This window comes from Panthera tigris, chromosome B4 (genome assembly GCF_018350195.1).
Source record: "Panthera tigris isolate Pti1 chromosome B4, P.tigris_Pti1_mat1.1, whole genome shotgun sequence".
NCBI classification, from domain to species: domain Eukaryota; kingdom Metazoa; phylum Chordata; class Mammalia; order Carnivora; family Felidae; genus Panthera; species Panthera tigris.
Window position 1 is genome coordinate 38,357,473 of NC_056666.1, and position 20,937 is coordinate 38,378,409.

General features: G+C 44.4%; 1 protein-coding gene across 10 annotated transcripts in view; it reads right to left on the reverse strand.

Annotated features, from left to right (window-relative positions):
- Positions 1 to 20,937, reverse strand: part of CRACR2A (calcium release activated channel regulator 2A) — a 133,629-nt gene that overhangs the window by 90,801 nt on the left and 21,891 nt on the right. For 7 of the 10 annotated variants that reach the window (XM_042991597.1, XM_042991590.1, XM_042991592.1 and 4 more), the window contains one exon: positions 19,930 to 20,089. The exons of 2 other annotated variants lie outside the window; for them this stretch is intronic. The gene's annotated coding sequence lies outside the window, so the exon portion shown is untranslated. Of the gene's footprint in view, positions 1 to 15,975; positions 16,034 to 19,929; positions 20,090 to 20,937 lie in introns of all 10 variants that reach the window. One more of the 10 variants, XM_042991591.1, reaches the window with a different exon arrangement.

A 20,937-nucleotide genomic window follows, 5' to 3' on the forward strand; every position in this document is an offset into this window, starting at 1 on the left:
AAGGCTGAGGCTGGAGCTCCACCTGACACCATACTCTGGCTATTTCCCCTACGCCTGTCCTCCTTCCCTCTCCTTTACCGGGTTCTCCCAAGAGCATTTCCTTAATTCCATCCGCTTGCACATGGATCCCCCCCGTCTCAAGATCTCCTTCCGGGGAACCCATACTAAGACAACTCTCTCGACTTAGCATTAATGAGAACATTTTGCATGTTTCCTGTTAAATACATTCTCCCAGATCCCCTAATTCCAAACCTTCCTTTCCAGGTCTCCAACCCAAAATATCTTTTTTTTTTTCTGTGTCCTTCCCTATGCCATCAAGTCTCTTTACTCTCAGAGCCCCTATTTTTCCTTGAATCATTATGTTCTAATTACTTCTAGAAAGGCTAATCTTGGGGTGCCTGCGTGGCTCAGTCAGTTAAGCATCCAACTCGTGGTTTTGGCTCGGGTCATAGTCTCATGGTTCATGGGTTTAAGCCCCGCATTGGGCTGACAGTGTGAAGCCTGCTTGGGATTCTCTCTCTCTCTCTTTCTCTCTCTCTCTCTCTCTCTCTCTCCCTTTCTCTCTGCCCCTCCCCTGCTTGTGCTCTCACACTCTCTTTCTCTCTCTCTCAAAATAAATAAATAAACTAAAAAAAAAAAAAAAAAAGCTAATCTCTGAGCTCTCTTGGGCACATGGAAAGCACTGAACCAGGCAGACGGTGTGAGAGATACAAAGATGTACTTAAGACCATCCCTTTCTTCAGTGAATTTACAATCTTGCAGGGGGACAAGATACAAATAAAGGAGGTAGAAGATAAGAGCTGCATGGGTGCACACAAGGAAAACTGCAGGAGCAAGCAACTGTCAGAATGGTCCCCCCAAACAAGGCCACTGTCCACACCACTCCACGCCACTCAATTCTGGCTCTTCTATTTAATCGTAAATATTTAAGAAAATGGAGGTCAGCTCTGGCAGAAATAACCCAAATAAATGGATAACCAAAAAAAAAAAAAAAAAAAGAACACCTTGCATTTAATTCTGGTTGCATTATTTTTTTAAATAGTACTTCTTCAGGAAACAGCTCCAGAGGGGTAAGTAGTTTGTCTTAGGAAAGCAGGTAATTAATGACACAGTGTGAATTCAATCCTAAACCAGACTCTTTGAAACCTCAGTTTCTCTATCGGTAAAATGGGACCAATGGTTTGCACTTTACCGAATTGTTATAAGAATTTTAAAAATAACATACACAATATATAAAAAATATCTGGTATGGTAAGCACTATGCAGTAGGTGGTAAGTATTATTATTCCCAGAGGTAATGTTATTGAGCCAAAGGGCATTTTGTACACATATTTTAATGGCTTTTAATAGATACTACCCAAACAGACCAGTTAGCCAAGCCATGGCAGCATTGCCCGGGAACCTGACCATGCCTCCTTACTGCTTTCAGGATAACTCTTAAATACGCAGGACTGTCACCACCTCTTTACAGTTATCTTCTCCACATTCTCTTCCCTCCAAATGATTTTCTATTCTCACATCTCTTTCATGCCTCAGCATCTCAAACATACCACTTACTTGCCTGGAATGCCCTTCTCCTTGTCTATGCTAAGTCCTATGAACACTTAAGAATTCCATTTAAGGGGCACTTTATTTGAGAAATCATCTTGACCTCAGCACAGTCTGACTTCTTCCTCTGGGCTTCCACAGTCTCCAGGACTTACGTCTGCTGCAGGAATTATTCCTGGTAGAGATTGACTTGTCTGTGCTCCCCCATCCTTCTCTTATACTCTCTCTCTCTCTCTCTCTCTCTCTCTCTCTCTCTCTCTCTCCCACATATACACACACATACATACCACCTGCACATGCCTTGAGAGAACGGATCATATCCTATTTCCTGCACTTAGCAAAATGTCTGGCTCGCTATCAAAGCCAAGTGAATGAACATATATAAATAATAACAAAAAAAATCCAAGCCCATGTTCTCTTTTCTGATTTAATCTGAAACAGAAAAGAAAACCAAGAACCACTGTTTAATGCACCTTCTACAACAGCCACTCAAAGAGCTAAAGTCACACATTTTCTCCCAGGTCACAGTCCTGCAGGAATCACGATGAGTTTGGACAGCATAGTCCTATCATGAACTTTAGTGGCTGGTAGAAAATGAAAGGGGAGTAAGAACAACAATGAATCCACACTGCAGAGATAAGCCTAATTGGCAACTTAGCTAACAGTTCCTAACCTTCCTTCATCAAACATCTAGTCTGACTTCCTTCTCAATGGAGAAGTCTTGTTCTGTCTCAAGCTCCTCTATCAAGAGGCTGGCAGGAACCACAGTGTCCTAAAAGGTTTTGACCAGGCATCAAAAAATCTGGTTCAGGTGCTGGCTTCACCACCTTGTGACCTTGGGAAAATTGGTTCATTTCTCTGAAAAGGTAGGAATAACTGTTTCTCACCTGTCCCATCAGAGGAGTGTCTGATGAAACACTGGATGTGAAAGTGAATAGCTACATACAAACACAAATATATCCTTATCATTGTTATGGGAGAGGTCAGAGAGCAGAGAAAGGAAAGCAAAAGACTGTGGTCATGCTCTGCCAGGGAATTGGCTCTGTGAGTGACAAGTGACTGTGGAACAACAAATCATAGCAGCCAGCAAAGGTTCTAGGCTTTCTTGTTCCCATGTAAAAGAGCTATGTAAAAATGGCATGTAATGTTACCATGTAAAAGTGACAAACTTTCTCCTGCCGAGGCATTGTTGAAACAATGTTTACATTTGTAGTGGAACTACCACTAATGTAACTACCCTAATATAGTAGAACTGACCACTGTCATCTAGTTTTTAAGACACTGTGTACCCTATTCCTGATGAATATAGACACAAACCAAATTCAACAGCACCATTAAAAGGATCATACACCATGATCAATTGGGATTCATCCTTAGGTTGCATGGATGGGTCAACATATGCAAATCAATGAATATGACACATCACATTAATAAAATGAATTATAAAATTATATGATCATCTCAATAGGTGTAGAAAAAGCATTTGACAAAATTCAACATCCATTCATGATAAAAACTCAAAAAAACTGGGTATAAAAAATGTACCTCAACTTAATAAAGACCATATATGAAAAATCCACAGCTAAAATCATACTCACTGGTGAAGGGTTAAAAGCTTTTCCTCTAAAATCAGGAACAAGACAAGGATGCCCATTCTCACCATTCCTATTCAACACAGCACTAGAAGTTCCAGCCACAGCAATCAGGCAAGAAAAATAATTGGAAAGGAAGAAGTAAAATGATCTGTGTGTTAATAACATGGTTTTATATAGAGAAAATTCTAAGGGGTTCACCAAAAAACTATTAGATCTGACCAATAAATTTAGTAAAGCAGAATATAAAATCAACATACAAAAATCAGTAGCATATCTATACAATAACAACAAACTATCTTAAAAAGAAATAAAGAAAACAATCCCATTTACAATAGTATGAAAAAACAATAAAATACTTAGGAATAAATTTAACCAAAGGGGTGAAACATTTGTACACTAAAAACTATAAGACATTAATGAAAGAAACTAAAGAAGATACAAATAAATGGAAAGATATTCCATGTTCATGGATTAGAAGAATTAATATTGTTAAAATGTCCATACTACCGAAAGCAACTTACAGATTCAATGCAATCGCTCTTAAGACTTCAAAGGCATTTTTTTTAGCAGAAATAGAAAAAATAATCCTAAAATTAGTTTGGAACCACAAAAGACTCCAAATAGCCAAAGCATATCTGCAAAAGAGGAACAAAACAAGGTATCATGCTTCCTGCTTTCAAACCATACTACAAAGCTATAGTAATCAAAACAGTATGGTACTGTCATAAAAACAGAGGTAGAGACCAACCCCCCCAACTAAACCCATACATATACAATTTGATAAGGGATTCAGGAATACTCAATGGAGAAAAGATAGTCTTTAATAAATGATGCTAAAAAAAATTGAATACTCATATGCAAAAAAATGAAACTAGACCCATATCTTATATCACTAACAAAAATTAACTCAAAATGGGGGCGCCTAGGTGGATCAGTCGGTTAAGTGTCTGACTTCAGCTCAGGTCGTGATCTTGTGGTTCATGAGTTTGGGCCCCATGTCAGGCTCTGTGCTGACAGCTCAGAGCCTGGAGCCTGCTTCAGAGTCTGTGTCTCTCTCTCTTTTTCCTCGCTCCTCTTCTCCCCTTCTCCTTCCCCACTCACATTTTGTCTCTGTTTCTCTCAAAAATAAATAAAGATTAAAAAATAATAAAAAAAATTTAAAAATAACTCAAAATGGTTAAAGACTTAAATGTAAGACCTGACACCATAAAACTCATAGAAAGAAATCATAGGGAAAAAGCTTTGATACTGGTCTTGACAATGATTTTTTAGAAATGACATCAAAAACATAAGCAATAAAAGCAAAAATAAACAAATGGAACTAGATCAAACTAAAAAGCTTTTGCACAGGAAAAGAAACCAACAACAAAATAAAAAGGCAACCTACAAAATGGAAGAAAATATTTGCAGACCACATATCTGATAAAGTGGTAATATTCAAAATATATAAGGGAATCATACAACTCAATAGCAAAATAGAAACAAAAACAAAAACAAAAAAAGCAAATAATCCAATTAAAAATGACCCAAGGATCTACAAAAACATTTTTCCAAAGAAGACACTCATTTAAACAGACAGCAAGTACATGAAAATGTGCTCAACATCACTAATCATCAGGGAAATGCAAATCAAAACCACAATGAGGTATCACCTCACACCTGTCAGAATTACTATTCTCAAAAAGATACTGGCTAACAAGCATTGGTGAGGGATGTAGAGAAAAAGGAACCCTGTGCACTGTTGGCGGGAATGTAAACTGGTGCAGCCACTGTGGGACACAGTATGGAGGTTCCTCAAAAAATTAAAAGGAGAGGGGCACCTAGGTGTCTCAGTTGGTTGAGCATCTGACTTCAACTCAGGTCATGATATCACGGTTCTTGTGAGTTTGAGTCCTGCATCAGGCTCTGTGCTGATAGCTCGGAGCCTGGAGCCTACTTTGGATTCTGTGTCTCCCTCTCTCTCTACCCCTTCCCTAGTCTCTCTCTCTCTCTCTCTCTCAAAAATAAATAAACATTAAAAAAAATTAAAAGTAGAACCACCATACAATCCAAGAATTTAATTTCTAGATATATATCCAAAGAAAAATAAAATCATTATCTCAAAGAGATACCTATATCCCCATGTTCATTGTAGTATTGTTTACAAAGCCAAAGCATGGAAACAACCTCAAGTATCTATCAATGGATGAATTAATGAAGAAAATGTGTTACATTATATATATATATATATATATATATATATATATATATATATGTATGTATATATACATAAAATATTATATTATTCAGCCATGAAATGTAATATTACTCAGCCATAAAAAAGAAGAAATTCTGTCATTTGTGAACAACACAATCTTGAGGACATTATGCTGAGTGAAATACATCAGACAGAAAAAGACAAATACTATACGATTTCATCTATAGGTGGAATCTAAAAAACCAGAATTCATAGACACAGAGAACAGACTGGTGATTTCCAGAAGTGGGGAACAGGACATGGAGGAAATGGGTGAAGGTGGTCATAAATCACAAACTTCTAGTTATAAGATAAATAAGTCTTAAGGATGTAACATACAGGGTGGTGACTATAATGAGGAAGCAGATATGAAAGTTCTTATTACAAGAGAAAAATTATAACTATGTGCTGTGACAGATGTTAACAAAATGGTGCTAACCATTTGTCAATTATATATATGAAATCATTCTGTTATACACCTTAAACTTACACAATGTTATATGTTAATTAACCAATTTTATATGTAAATTATGTTAATTATATGCTAATATGTTGATTCATATGTTAATTAACCTATGTATCTCAATAAAGCTGGAAAAAAAGAAGAAAGAAACTGTCCTCAAGAAGGCTTGGGAGAGGGGCACCTGGGTGGCTCAGTCAGTTAGGTGTCTGACTCGGTTTCAGCTCAGGTCATGATCTCACAGTTGGTGGAATCGAGTCCCACATAGGGTTCTGCGCTGACAGTGTGAAGCTTGCTTGGGATTCTCTGTCTCCCTTTCTCTCTCCCCCTCTCCCCCTCGTGTTCGCTTGTTCTGTCTCTCTCTCAAAATAAATAAAAATAAACTTAAAAAGGGGTGCCTGGGTGACTCAGTCAGTTGAGCGTCCGACTTTGGATCAGGTCATGATCTCGCCATCTGTGAGTTCGAGCCCCACGTCAGGCTCTGTGCTGACAGCTCAGAGCCTGGAGCTTGCTTTGGATTCTGTGTCTCCCTCTCTCTCTGCCTCTCCCCTGCTCATGCTCTGTCTCTCTCTCTCTCTCTGTCAAAAATAAATAAACATTAAAAAAATAATAATAAACTTAAAAAAATAAAAAAGAAGGCTTGGGAGAAATAGCCCATCTGAAGACTCAGGTTCTGAAATCTAAGCACTTGCTAATGATCCTCATGAATACTAAAAACAACATCAGTGGCCCAACACAGGCTGAAGACAGGGGTGAGGGAGGAATAGGTAACTCTTCCTGTCTGGCAGGCACTTATGCTACTTGTGATTTGAATCCCACCTAGGAAACACACACAGACAAATCACAATCACAACTCACTTTCCACTGGGGACCACAGTGGAAGGCGTTTTATGGTAATTTGGGGAAAAACAGAGGATCCATTCCTCACTTCCTCCCTCCCGGCAGGGCTGCAATGACCCAGGTGTAGTCCCATCCTCTTCCAGATTCTGGAGAGGAGGAGATGAAGTGGAAGTGCTTAGTGGCCTGAGTGCTTAGTGGCCTGAGTCTGGAGACTGTGTCCAGCCCAGTGAGGGCAGACCCTTGTGCCTGAGAAGGGCATAGCCTCAAGGCTAACTGGATGGCCCTCTCAAAGCCCCAGTTCCCAGCAGTGCTCTTAAAGCTCTTTGTGTCCAATCTGCAGAATGCATTGGCCACATGCTAAGTAGCACGGTCTGAGAGCAGGCTTGCAATCACTGGAGGTAGCAGTGGTGACTCAGAGGGGGTTGGGGTTATCCATCACACCGCTGCTAAGCCCAGTCTCCAACTATAGTTTGATCTGGCAGACCACATGTGTCTTACCAGTGAACATGGCCTTCCATACAGCTCATATGCACAATTCAGCCAAAGCAAATGCTTCCTATTCCATATGAATACAGCATGGGGGTGTTCATGCCTTCATTTAATAAATATTTACTACATGCAGGCACTGTTTTAAGTGCCAAAAGGCAGCAATAAGTCAAATCTAGCAAGCTTTTGACCTTGTGGAATTTATATTCCAGTAGAGAGAGACGAACAATAGATACATAAATCCAGTAAGTACTTTGAGAGAGTTAAAAGTGCTGGAAGAAGACACCCTCCTCCCTAAGTCACCTTTCGGTACCCCTCACTGGCATCGCTGCTGAGGACGCTAGAAGCAACCAGAGTGGGGAGGCTCCACTCTAGTGGAGAGGGAGACACAGAATCTGAAGCAGGCTCCAGGCTCCAAGATGTCAGCACAGAGCCCAACTCGGGGCTCGAACTCGGGAATGGTGAGATCATGACCTAGGCCGACATCAGTCGACTCAGCTTAACCGACTGAGCCACCCAGGCGCTCCTGGTCATACCTATTTTTTTTTTTTAATTACATAGGCTAAACACGGAGACATCAACAGTGTTATTTCTAGACAGTAATATTCTTTTTAAGTTTATGTAAAATTTTATTTATTTTGAGAGAGAGAGAGAGCACATGCATGAACACACAAGAGCACACAGGGGAGGGGCAGAGAGAGAGAGGGAGGGAGAATCCCAAGCAGGCTCCGCACTGTCACTGCAGAGTCCGACTCATGGCTGCTTCTCATGAACCGTGAGGTCATAACCTGAGCCGAAATCAAGAGTCAGGTGCTTAACCAACTGAGTCACCCAGGCGCCTCTCTGGATGGTAATCTTAAGAGGTGATTTTTTTTTCTCTCCTTCTGTATTTTCTAATATTTTTGCTATTACAATGTATTATTTGTGCAATAGTGGGGAAAAAAACAGTTTTTTAAATGAGAAGAAAAACTTAGCTAAATAAAATTAATAGAAGTATATTTGGACAAGTAGGCAGGGACCAGATCTCAGGATGGTGAATAGCATCTAACCCCACCACTTTGTGGTTTAGAAAGCAATTTTGCAAAATTATCACCCTCAACCCTCACAAGACTTTCTCAAGGTTACATAGGAAATAAACCCCAGTGCAGGAAAATACCTGACCCTTAGGTCCCTGGCTTCTTGGCCAGTATGTTTTTTCATTATTCCACATGCCCTTCTGTAGCTGACCTCACTTCTCTTTATAGCTGAAGCCTTCAGAAAGCCTCTGAGCACCCCAGGTCCTAACTCCCCATCTCTCTGCCTTCATCACCCCCGCGCCCCACAGTGGCCACGCTGATTCGTTCATATGTGAGTTTACTGAACTAACTAGTCCGAGTCCCTACCAGGTTCTGAGCATTGTACTAGGTGCTCAGGATAGAGTGGAGAACTAACTGCCCCCACCCCCACCACCAGTGCAGGGGAGAGGCTTTAACTAATACATGAAAATATAATACATATATAACTGCACCGAAGTAAAAGTAAAGAGTGTTATGCAAATAATTAGCATCAGAGGGAGCTGAATGGAACTGAGGTACTACTTACTAGCCCTTTGCTCAGTATTGAGCAAAACATTGTTGCTGAGTCTCCAAGGTAAGTCAGGCAGATACAGTTGGAGGTCAAAATTACAAGAGCCCAAATCTCCGAGAATGCATGTTCTGGATGGAGAGGTGGCAGGCAAAGCCAAATGAAAAGTTAATTAAGGACATTGTGCACCCAATTGTTGCACATTGTCCAACCCACTAAACCTTCTCCGCAGCAAGGTGGAGTTTGCCAACCACATCACCAGAAATGTCACAAGTCAACATCAGACATGTCACAGGATGATTGTGGCCGGGAGAGGTCACTCACAGAAGTCTGGGAATGGGAAGGAAAGGAAAATGTGCAGCTAACCATACAGGAAAGGAGGTTCCATGTCTGAGTGGCACAAGACTGCAGGACATTACCGGTTGGAGGGGGCGCACATGCAGGAAAGTCTTCTGTACATAAAGCAGGACTTAAATGGCCTTGGAGAGGTCATGGGATTTGGATGGTCTTCAAGGTAATCTCATTTAGCAAGACCACCAGGATGACCCGGAACCTGAGGCACAGTCGGGGACACTTTTCTCTTCCAGATGCTGGTGGCTGGCTTCCTGGCCTCTCACCGGCCCAGGGACTGGAGCAGGGAGGCCTGGGGCCCTCGATCATGTCTGAAGGCTTCTAAGTGTCTCTCTAGCTGTGCTCTGAAGAGCCAGGAGTGCTGCTGGCCACCCAAGGCTCAACATAAAGACTGATTTCAGCACCAGGAAAGCCGGCAAATGAGAACACCTGGCTAATTAGCTCACCTGGGCATGGGGTTTTACTGCAATATATCTGTAAGTGAAGTTCAAAAACTTCCAGGTGCTAGGAGCCACTGGGGACAGAATATGCAAGCCAGGTTCTGTTCTCCATTGCCATTTGCTATTACATCACGGCACCAGGGATCAAGGCTGTGGTGAGCCCCCTGGACACACTGGTGACTGCACGGTAACAGTATAGCAATAAATATTTAGTAATGGTAGCAAACTTTCACATGAAACTTAAGAGTTAGGAGACACTCTTTTTTACAAGTTAATATCTTATTTGTGGGGCACATGGGTGACTCAGTGGGTTGAGCATCCAACTCTTGATCTCAGCTCAAGAGGTCATGATCTCACGGTTCATGGGTTCAAGCCCTGCCTCGGGCTCTGCGCTGACAGTGCAGAGCCTGCTTGAGATACTCTCTCTAAAATAAATAAATAAATAAACAAACAAATAAATAACTTTTTAAAAAGCTAATATCTTATTTGTAACACACACATGCACGCGCGTGTACACACACACTGCTACATGGTTTTCAAAGGTTGTGCTATCTTATTTGTAGTAAGAACATGCGTAGGCCCGGGAATGCCCACACGTCTCACAGATGTCACCTCTCCATGTGACCCTGAGTCATCCTCAATGACACCTGCATCCCCAAGGCACTTTGACTTGGCAGTGTGGCCTGTGAGTGGAGCAGGAGAGCCTTAGACAAAGACTCCGGGAACCTGTGTTCATCCTGGATCTCATTCTCTGCTTTCTCTGAGTAACACAAGTCTGTGGCTTTAGACAGCCCTGGGTTCAAGTCCCAGCTCTGTCCCTTACTACTCATGCGACCCTCAGCAAGGTATGTAACTTCTCTGAGCCGCTTTCCTCCTTTGTTAAACACGGGTGATAGGAGTACCTCTTGCAAAGTTGTCCAGAAGATAGTAAGACACAGAGCATGTGAAGTGGGTAGGGCCCATACTTAGTACTCATTAAGTACTGATTATGTTACTGTTGTTATCACAGAGACAGCACTGTGTCATTCTCTCGCCTGAATGCATGAACTAGGACAGAACTCCTAGGGTAGACATTGTCCCTCTTGCTTCGTGAAATCAGCGTGCTGCAGCAGGGTGGACCCGGGTGCCCAGGGAGGCACCTTGGTTTGTAGGCACCTTCTCCCGCAGGCAGGCAGGCAACTGTGGTCACCGGGGCGGCCGGCGGAGTCTTGCTCCTGACCCCTACCACTACCCTGTCCAATAGAGTAGCTGCAAACCACGCGAGGCCATCAAGTGCTTGAAATGTGGCCAAACTGACATGTGTTGTAAGAATAACGTAGTTCAGAAAAAAAGAAATGTCAAATATCTGATTAGCACATTTGCAGATTGCACTTGAAATGATATTTGGTGTGTATCAGGTTCAACAAAAGGTTAATAAAACCAATTTCCCCTGTTTACTTTTTCTGAAGTGGCTACTAGAATATTGAAAAGCATTATGTGTGGCTCCTGTTATGTGTCTACCGCATAGCACGGGCCTGGCAAGTAAGCTCCATGGAGGCCAAGGCTTTGTGGCTTTGGTCCACAGCTGGGTCCCCAGCACGTGGAACGGGCCCTAAATGAATGAGTGAACCCATAAGCGTGTGAGGCCTGGGGGAGAGCTTTCAAGAGCTGGAGGCCATGCTTGAGAAGGTGGGGACAGTCCTGAGGCAGTCTGGGGGGGGGGGCAGTGTGGGCTTCATACAGGTGAGTAAATGGAGTCTGAAAACAGTATTAAAAACTTGTCCCCAAACAGCCAGATTCAACCCAAGGGCGTCTCAGACCTATGCCCTTTCTACTAAATCCCTTTACCTCCCACAGCAATATAGAGTTAAGGAAAGAAAAGTCGATTTTGGATTTTTTTAAAAACAGCATACTCCCTCACGTTAGCGCTGATGTCCCAGCATTGGAAAAGTCACTTGGCCTCCTCGGGTGCTGGGCTCATGTCTTTTCCACTCTATAAACCACAAGATGGCATCGATTTCATTTCTTTTTCCCGGTGGGCATAGAGGAGAAATCCCAGCCCAGAAGGTAGTCTCCAAGGCTGAGCCCTAAATATTTTCCCACTCTCCTCTCCACTGTTTGACTCCCAAAAGGCTCTCCCGTTGAGGTTTCCTCACATCGTCCAAATCAATAATTTGTTTGTTTAAGGGTTTGCTTTGATTTTGCTTAGTTTTAGATGCTTTTCATCAGAAGCCAAAACCTTGCAGACTTTTTCCTTGATCTTGTAATGAAATTCCCTTAGAGATATTTAAATCTAGATAGATCTTCAGCTATGCCACAAATCTAAGACATCTAAATAATAAACATCCTGCCATCTTCAAATAAAAATCTCAGAAGGCAAAGGGGCTTGTCTCCCTTACATCTGCCTTTACTCTTCTGTTGCCGACTATACCAATGATTCCCTACATTTTGTTTTGAAAAACGGAAGGTACTCAACCCACTAGCAGCCTCTCATGTTTCCACTCGGGATCCTGATGCTGTGTGAACATTTTCCGCTGCTTTTATGCCAGTTAAACCCTCTTATGTCTCTGCCTTGCTTGCTCTCCCCTGTGGCGCACTGAGCGAATTCCCCTCCTGACTTGGTCCCGGCCTCCCTACCCTCCCTACATGGAGCTTTCCGGAAAAGACCCTGTCTTATTTCCATTTCCAACCCTGGCTCCAAGGGCCTCTCAAATTTTAACCTAAGATAAGAGTTGTTAAGAGCCCAAACGGATTTCTTGGAGAAGATTCCACCCACCTCTCCCCAGCCTGGGGTGAGACGCCAACACTATTTTTGATCAGAAAGGATAAAAAAAGATTTACCAGGCTCAACCGTGTCATTCTACAGCAAGAAAAGGGCCTCTGCCAGGCACCAGGGGCAGTACTGCCTTTTCAGTGCAACCTGACGCACAATGCAGGGCAAACCGAGTTACCCACCCATGTCTCAACTACCTGTTGAACCGTTATGGATCTCTGTCCCCTTTCCTGCCACCCAGCAGACCAGGACTTGAGGAATGCATGCTAGTTTTAAACAAGCAGCAAGCACCAGGGCAGTAAATCTGTTTTTTCAAAAATAACAGTGTGCTGCATTCCAAAGCCCAACAAATTCACCTGGTGGATATCTTCAGCGGACATTTATGGAGGAAGCCCTTAGTGCAAGATGTTGTGTTCCATAACAGGGATAAAAAGTGAGCAGCACATTATCCGTGCCCTCAAAAGCTCACAGTCTAATGGAGATGGATGTACGTGACAAACTTAAATGTAGGGCAGAATGAGGAAAAGTAGTAGGAAAAGTATGTTTGTGTGTGTACTAAAAAAGGGTGGGAAGAAATACACCCCAATGTTAATGGTGACTATCTCTGTTTATTGGATTTATGGGCCATTTTTTTTCTCTTCTTATACTATCTGCTATATTCTCAGTTCTTTTTATGACAAACACACAGTGCTTCAGGGCGCCTGGCTGGCTTAGTTGGTAGAGCATGTGACTCTTGATATCAGGGTCATGAGTTCAAGCCTCACGTTGGTTGTGAAGCCTACTTAAAAATAATATGCTGCTTATGAATAAACAAATAAAGTATGTTTTTCAAGAAAAAAACCAACACATTATGAAGGATAGCTATTTGGATGATAAATGAAGGCTTTGTGGAGAATAGGGTAAGGACACTGGCCCCGCAGGATAGGTAGAATTGGGTGGTGAGGTTGGGGGAGATGATCTCAGGCTGAGGAGAAGCATGAAATGGCCCCCAGGGCTGAAGCGATGGGGAGGACAATTTGGGAAAATGTGAGTAAGAGGACAGTAGTACAGGCACTCACCTAGAGTGGGAAGTATAGCAGGGGGTCTGGAGGCCTCAAATGCTGTGCCAAGTAAACTCAGTTGCTTATTCTCTGTGTTTCTTTGGCCCTTTGTGTTTGTTGCTAATATACCACTCATCATACCGCATTACACATGGCTGTATTCCTGTCTATACCTTACTCAATTTTCAGGTCTCGGAGGTCAGGGATCGTGGCTCATTCATTCTGTAACCATAGCACCTAGCATAACAACTAGCCCATAACAGGAGTCGACAGATGCTCCTTGGATGAACTGAATTCTAAGAGGGTTATTCTTTATTTTGTAGGTAGTAAGGAGTCATCATGAGATCCAGAACCTAACATACTTCAGGCAGTTATTATGTACCAAGCACTATGCTAAGTGCAAAACTATATTGTCTTCGTTGGTCCCACCTATAATCCTGTGTGCTACGTCCACCCTTGTTCACACACAAGGCTCAGAAAGGTTGAGTAACCTGCCTAAGGTCTTACAGCCAGTGGTCAGAGAAGCCAGGAGAGTCTGAAGACGGTGTGGAGGACAGGGTCAAACAGCAACATCACAGAAATAAGGAGACGACACCCGTTCGAGGCTGAAGGGACCTGAGGTAGCCCCGCTGCTCGGAGAAGGGAAGTGAGGAAAATAGAAGGCGGGGTGGGGGAGTCTGGAGGCAGTGCTGAGAACGGAGGGCTGACTGCTCCTGAGCTGCTAAATGTCCCAAGCACATTTATTATTTCTGATGTCAACAGAGGGACAGACAGAACCCACAGGGACTTGCCCTGTCCTTGGAAGAGCTCCCGCCCATCAGAACAAGGCTTGTGGAAACAGCTCCTCCCCAGGCAGCCTTCTGACATTTTCCTGTCCACTGTATTTCTCTAAAAGTTCCCAGACTGGGGGGGGTGGGGGCCCTTGTTGAGCGTCCATCTTCGGCTCAGGTCATGATCTCACGGACCGTGGGTTCAAGCCCCGCGTAGGGCTCTGCACTGGCAGTGTGGAGCCTGCTTGGGATTCTCTTTCCCCGACTCTCTCTCTCTCTGCCCCTTCCCCATTTGCTGTCTGTCTGTCTGTCTCTCTCTCTCTCTCTCTCTCTCTCTATTGAAATAAATACACTTTAAAAAATGATAACAAATAAAAAATTAAAAAAATAAAAGTTCCCAGCCGGGGACATCTTCATGAACATATCAGTAAGGCTGGCCTTGACACAGGTAAATCAATTTCCTCCGCCCAGATGAAAGCCAAGTGGGGAGTCAGGAACAGTGTCCAGTCCCACCTCCATCACTGCCCCCAGACCAGGATTCCTATTGTATGTTCTCACAGACTTCAAGCCCCTCCCTAGCATCTCTCCCCACTGTAATGGATAACTACGTGTGTCATCAGTTACCATCTCTTTCCCCTGCTGGACTGTCAGCCCACCTGAGGCCAGGGCCTGTCCATCTCAGCCCCAGCGGTCCGCCCAGCACTTCCCTAGAGTACTGAGCACGAGGCAGCTGCAGTGTCTGGTGGGTGGACTGATGGATGGTTTCTGGGATGCCCTCTCTCTGGGTTGGGACTGTGTGAGAGAAGGCAGCCATGCCCCAGACTTCTCCTCACGGCAGGGATCCTCCAGCAGTGCTGGCCCTCTGGGGGCCACTGTTTCTCCCCACAGTTCACGTGGTCAGTTAGTGTAAGATTTATGCACCCCTCCGCCCACCCCGGGAAAATTCCTCAGATTCCCTTGCAAACAGGAGATGGTGAGCAAGGGAGTGTTCCTCTTTCAAACAGTGATGAAACTGTATGTTTGCACTCTGCACACCTCACTGCTCAACTTGGAAACATTTTTCCTGGTCCTCTGCCTCAGGAAGGGGCAGCTGAGTGTCCCTGTGAGACTTGACACCAGCAATGGTCCTTCATCCCTGCCCCCTAACTTTGGCCCCGCATCTCACTTGAGGATGGCCCTTCTCCTTCACAATCCATAATGGCAAGGATGGCCGCTCAGGTTCCTGGAGGCAGGGGGAGGCCGGGGAGGCCCTCTGGCAGGACATCCTGTCCAGCAGATCCCCAAATAACTCCTGAGGCTAACAGCTCCAATCCAACCTGCACCCAGCAGTTTGCAGCCTGTCCCTCAACATGAAAACAGTAGCCACTGACTTCACAGTGCCATAGGGTGGTGTCCACAGAAGGAAGTGACCTCCTTCCTTTTAATACATTCATTCCCAGAAAACGAAATGAAGTTCTTCTGTCCTTCGCTTGTTTCTGGGACAGTGCGTAACGTTAACTCCCCAACACAGCTGACAGTTGAAGACTAAGAATAACCGTGGGCTGGTTGCTCCCCTCTGATTCTTCTCTCTGTTTCCAGTCCGGTATCCTCCCCCTCCCCTCACCTCCAGCTTGGCACTGCAGTCCCTGGATGGTCCTTGCCAGACAGTGTATGATTGCCTCTCCACCCTGAAGACAATTGTACTCAGGTGACCTCTCTGCCCCCACACTACTGGTCCTTCCTGAGTCGGCTGCTGAGAATGCATGAGAGATGCACACACAGGATCCAGCAATGTGATCAGTGAGGCTTGGTCCGGGGCACTCTCGCCCCCGCTCAGCTCCTATGTGCCAGCCACAAAAGTCCAGGAGGACACAGAGTTCATGAGCATTGTCAATGAATGATTTCCCTTGCTTACGTTTGCAGAAAGTAGGGCACGGATCTGTGTTCCATCGTGCGGTGCCCGCGAGATGCCTCTGCAAGACAACAGGCTGGTTAAGGAAGCACGGCTGGCATTACAAGTGGCTTGAGGTTGGCTGCTTTCCTCCCAACACAGTTGACTGAGGATGGTCCCTCTGGAGATCATCAGAAGTGATGTGATTGCACTTAGGGATCTGAGGTGGGATCAACGTCTAAGACCTGGGCAGACCCAGGCGATGATGGTAGTAATACCACCCACACTTCCAGGGTTGGGAAACAATGGCTTTGTAAGGGAAGCCCCCACTGTAGGGGGCACTTCTGGGGTGGGAAGAGCTGGAGAGTGGAATGGATTCAGTGAAAAATTACACGAATTCACAATAGACACTAGTGTTTAGGCATGTGATCTCAGGCCATACAGGCCTGTACCCTTAAAACATCACCCTGTCACTCCCTCCTCTGAACCCCTCAGTGGTTCCCACATTTGCCAAAGGAGTGAACTCGCTTCCTGAGCTTCTGGGGCTCTTTGTGGTCCTAAGAGGTGCTGCATAGACAGTTCCCTGAAGTAGGACAACCAACCTGGAGGGGAGGGTGTTTTTCTTAGGAAAAGGAATCATCTACATCCAGGGATTCTCTGGTGGGTTCTCTGAAGAATCCTTCCCGCTCTTCCTGCCACCCATCCTCCCTCCAGCCACTCCTTCTCACTCATGTTGCTGCCATATCTAAAACTCTCCTATGTCCCTTCCCTCCTACCAAACGTCATCCACCGTTTAGGCAGGGGCTTTGTCTTCCAGGGCTGCCATAACAAATCATCAAAAGTTAGGTGTCTTGGGGCACCTGGGTGGTTCAGTCAGTTAAGCGTCTGACTCTTGATTTCAGCTCAGGGCATGATCTCACAGTTTCATGAGTTCAAACCCCGCATCAGGCTCCATGCTGACAGTGCAGAGCCTGCTTGGGATTCTCCCTCTTTCTCTGCCCCTCCCCCACTCACACTCCGTCTGTCTCTCTCAAAATAAATAAACTTAAAAAAAATTAGGTGTCTAAAAACAATAGAAATGTATTCCCTCATGGTTCTGGAGGCCAAAGGTATTTTTTTTTAATTTATTTTAATGTTTATTTATTTTTGAGAGAGACACAGACAGAATGTGAGTGGGTTGGGGCAGAGAGAGAGGGAGACACAGAATCCGAAGCAGGCTCCAGGCTCTGAACTGTCAGCACAGAGCCCAACGTGGGGCTTGAACTCAGGAACTGTGAGATCATGACCTGAGCTGAAGTCGGAAGCTCAACCGACTGAGCCACCCAGGCGCCCCTGGAGGCCAGAGGTCTTAATCCTAGGTGTCCACAGGGCTGTGCCCCCTCTGAAGGTTCTAGGGGAGAAATCAGTCCTTCCTTCTTCCAGCTTCAATCTGTGCCTCTGTCCTCACATGGCCGTCCCTTCTCAGTGTCTGTTCTCTGCGTCTTCTATAAGGACACTTGTCATCGAATGGAGGGCCCACGTGTACAACCCAACACCATCTTGTCTGGAGATCTGTGTCTTTTTTACATCTTCAAAGACCCTTCTTCTGATAGAGTCACATTCGTAGGTCTGGACATGGACCTATATTTTCACCATTCACCTTATTGCAGGCAGTGATTCTCAGTCTTCATCTGGGAAGACTGATTCCAGATGCCAGGGTGGGGGGGCAGGGGGGCCTCAGTCCAGAGATTCAGTTTCAAATGACCCTGGGTAGGGTCAATGTGCGAAGTATGTGTGTGGGTTTTTGCTTTTTGTTTGTTTGGGTTTCCCAGTTTCTCAGGAACAACCTGGGAAGAACCACCATTTCAAGTGTGGAGGACTCATGCATCTCATCCAAGCAGACACTACGAGGGATACTGACTTTCCTGACTGCTTTCTCCTCCAGGATCATTTCAATGTAGCCTCAGATCAGACTGCCATCTGCTGGTTTTTAAATGTTGCACAGGGGTGCCTGGGTGGCTCAGCCAGTTGAACGTCCAACTCTTGATTTTGGCTCAGGTCATGATCTCATGGTTTGTGAGATCGAGCCCCAAGTTGGGCCCGGTGCTGACAGCACGGAGCCTGCTTGGGATCCTCTCTCTCTCTCCCTCTCTCTGCTCCTACCCCCACTCGTGCTCTCTCTCTCTCTTTCTCTCTCTCAAAGTAAATAAACTTAAAAAAAATAATAAATGCTGGACAAATGTCAGAGACCTAGTGCTCCACCTTCTCCAATCCACGCCCCATTTTTATAACAAATATTTGCAACCACTCTCTTTACTCCCTGAAACGATACTCCCAGACAAGTGAGTCAACACACATGCATAATTTAGCTCTAACTGCAATATGCAGGAGAAAAAAAGGAAAGCAATTTATATTAAAATAATAAATATTTCATTATGTAGGTGTTCATGCGTGACTGCATGGGAACGCACTAATGAAGCAGTCAATGCTTACACCTGCTTACAATGAATACATCTACATGAGGAGTACGAGGGAATAAAAGACTAGGGGACGACAGAATTTTTAAAATGTTAGGATAAGAAATAACAAACCCACTTACTGGTTTGGATCCGACAAGAGGAAGAAGGAAATAGTCTTAACAGAGGTAGGGATAACAAGTCAGGTGAAATTACTAATGTGAAAGTAGATACAACCAGGAAGGATGCTATTCTTGAGAATGAGTTAAACTTTATATAGTGTCCTAATAATTTATTATGCTGACATGGCACAGGGCAGTGACAAAGAGTCATGGAAAACACTGTCTCCCATCTGGAAATCCCACCCACAGAGTGGAGGCATACATTCAGTCTTCAGCATTAAAAAAGCTGTGGAAGCAATAGCCTTTTCATTCAGGCAGTGGGAAGAGGAGGGCAGATTGAAAAATGTTGTTTGATAGATCTCAAAGGGAAATATCAAAGTAAGAGTGAAAAAGAAAGGCAACCCCAAAGTAAATCACCGTAATGTGATCCTATCATTGTCCTACGATGGTATAGACATATATTAGAATAGAAACTATTTTAAGCGTATTTATTTTGAGGGGGGAAGGGGCAGAGAGAGAGAATCCCAAGCAGGGCTTGAACTCACAAACTGTGAGATCATGACCGGAGCGGTAATCAAGAGTCAATCAACCCAACCGACTGAGCCATCTGAGTGCCCCGAGAATAGAAACTATTTTAAAAGCAGGTTTTACAAAGGAGTTTATTGACATGGCAATATTTCATGTGCCTCCGCTAATTTAATGATATGTTGCCCTACATCTTCCTGTGCTAGGTGAAGTCCCAAATCTTCTGTTACAAATCTGTAAGTGGTTTCCTTGCTTTTGCAGTAACTACACATTGCACTAAAACCCTTTTCAGTTAAATATATGTTTGGAAATGCTCTAATCTAGACAGAATGCATAGAGTGGGGAAATTATCCAGTCATTTCAAGATTTTGTCTTTATTCTAGTCAGGCTTCTCTTCCCCAGAAACCATCTCCTAAATTACTGGGCTTTTGGCATAACGTCTCTGAAAACTTCTCAGTATTACATGTAGAAAAGTATGACTGATTTGTATTTGTTTGGGGTTGAGTTTGACAGGGCAGGTGACGATTCTTCACTGATGGGGTAGCACCCTCAGCCCCCACACGGTAAATTGCAGGGCCCTTGTCAGGGGATGTAGCAACTCAAAGCCATCCTTACAGATTTACTAAATGCCTTCTGAGGCTTCCATCCTCAAAGCACTGTGGTCCCTGGGCCAGAAGCAGCATCTGGGAGTCTGTTGGAAATGCAGAATCTGAAGCCTTGAACTAGACCTATGGGTGGGAATGTGTGTTTTAACAAGTTCCCCAGGAGATTCAAAGGCACACTGAACGCCTGGGAAGCACTCCTCTGGGGGGCAGTGCTGACCCCATTAGAAATACTGACCAAACCCAACCTTACCGGTGTCTCCAATGGGCCCACCAAGGTCAAAGGTCGGTCACCTGTATTTTTTGCTCCTCTTCCTGTCACTGAGTTACTTGAGGACAAGACGGGTTTGGGATTCTTCTCTCGGATCTGCACGCAGCCGCCAGCACAGAGACGCGTACACAGCTGTGGCCCTAAAAAATCCCGTTGTCTGTATTCCCTCAGGGCTGAATCCTCCTTTTAACCAGAAAAAAACAAGTTCCATTACTCCTCCGTAGAAGCACAAGCAATAGATCCCCAGCACTCACTGGGACTGAGTTTCAACACCGGTGTTTTGTAAATTTCACTGCCAGCCTGCCTAAGACCAGTTTTTGAATGAAGAGCAACTGTCTCCCTCCCCACTCCCTCTGCCAGTAAGCTGCTGTGGTGGGCTTCACTCTCAGAGAAAGAAGAAATAAAAGCAACCCCCCCCCTACCCCAGTTGTTCTATGATAACTACAGAGATGATAGATGCTGTTGCATGCAGACTCAGGCAGAAGATACATAAATAGCAACATGAAAAAGCAGGGAAAGGAGCTTCCCTGTGACAAGAGGTTCCAGTGAGAGATCCTTTTGCTGAGGTGTGATTTAAAAGGTCAGATTCAGGGTTGCCTGGGTGGCTCAGTCAGTTAAGTATCCTAAGAGTCCAACTCTTGATTTCAGCTCAGGTCATGATCTCAGGGTTCGTGAGTTCGAGCCCCACACTGGGCTCTGTGCTGACATCACAGAGCCTGCTTGGGATTCTGTCTCCCTCTCTCTGCCCCTCCCCTGCTTGTGTTCTCTTTCTCTCTCAAAAATGGATAAACAAACTTTAAAAGGTCAGATTCATATGTGGAGCTTGAGAAACTTAACAGATGAGCAGGGGGAAAGGGAAGGGGAAAAAATAGTTTCAAACAAAGAGGGAGGCAAACCATAAGAGACTCTTAAATACAGAGAACAAACTGAGGGTTGATGGGGGAGGAGGGGAAAATGGGTGATGGGCATGGAGGAGGGCACTTTTTGGGATGAGCACTGAGTGTTGTATGTAAGCAATGAGTCACAGGAAT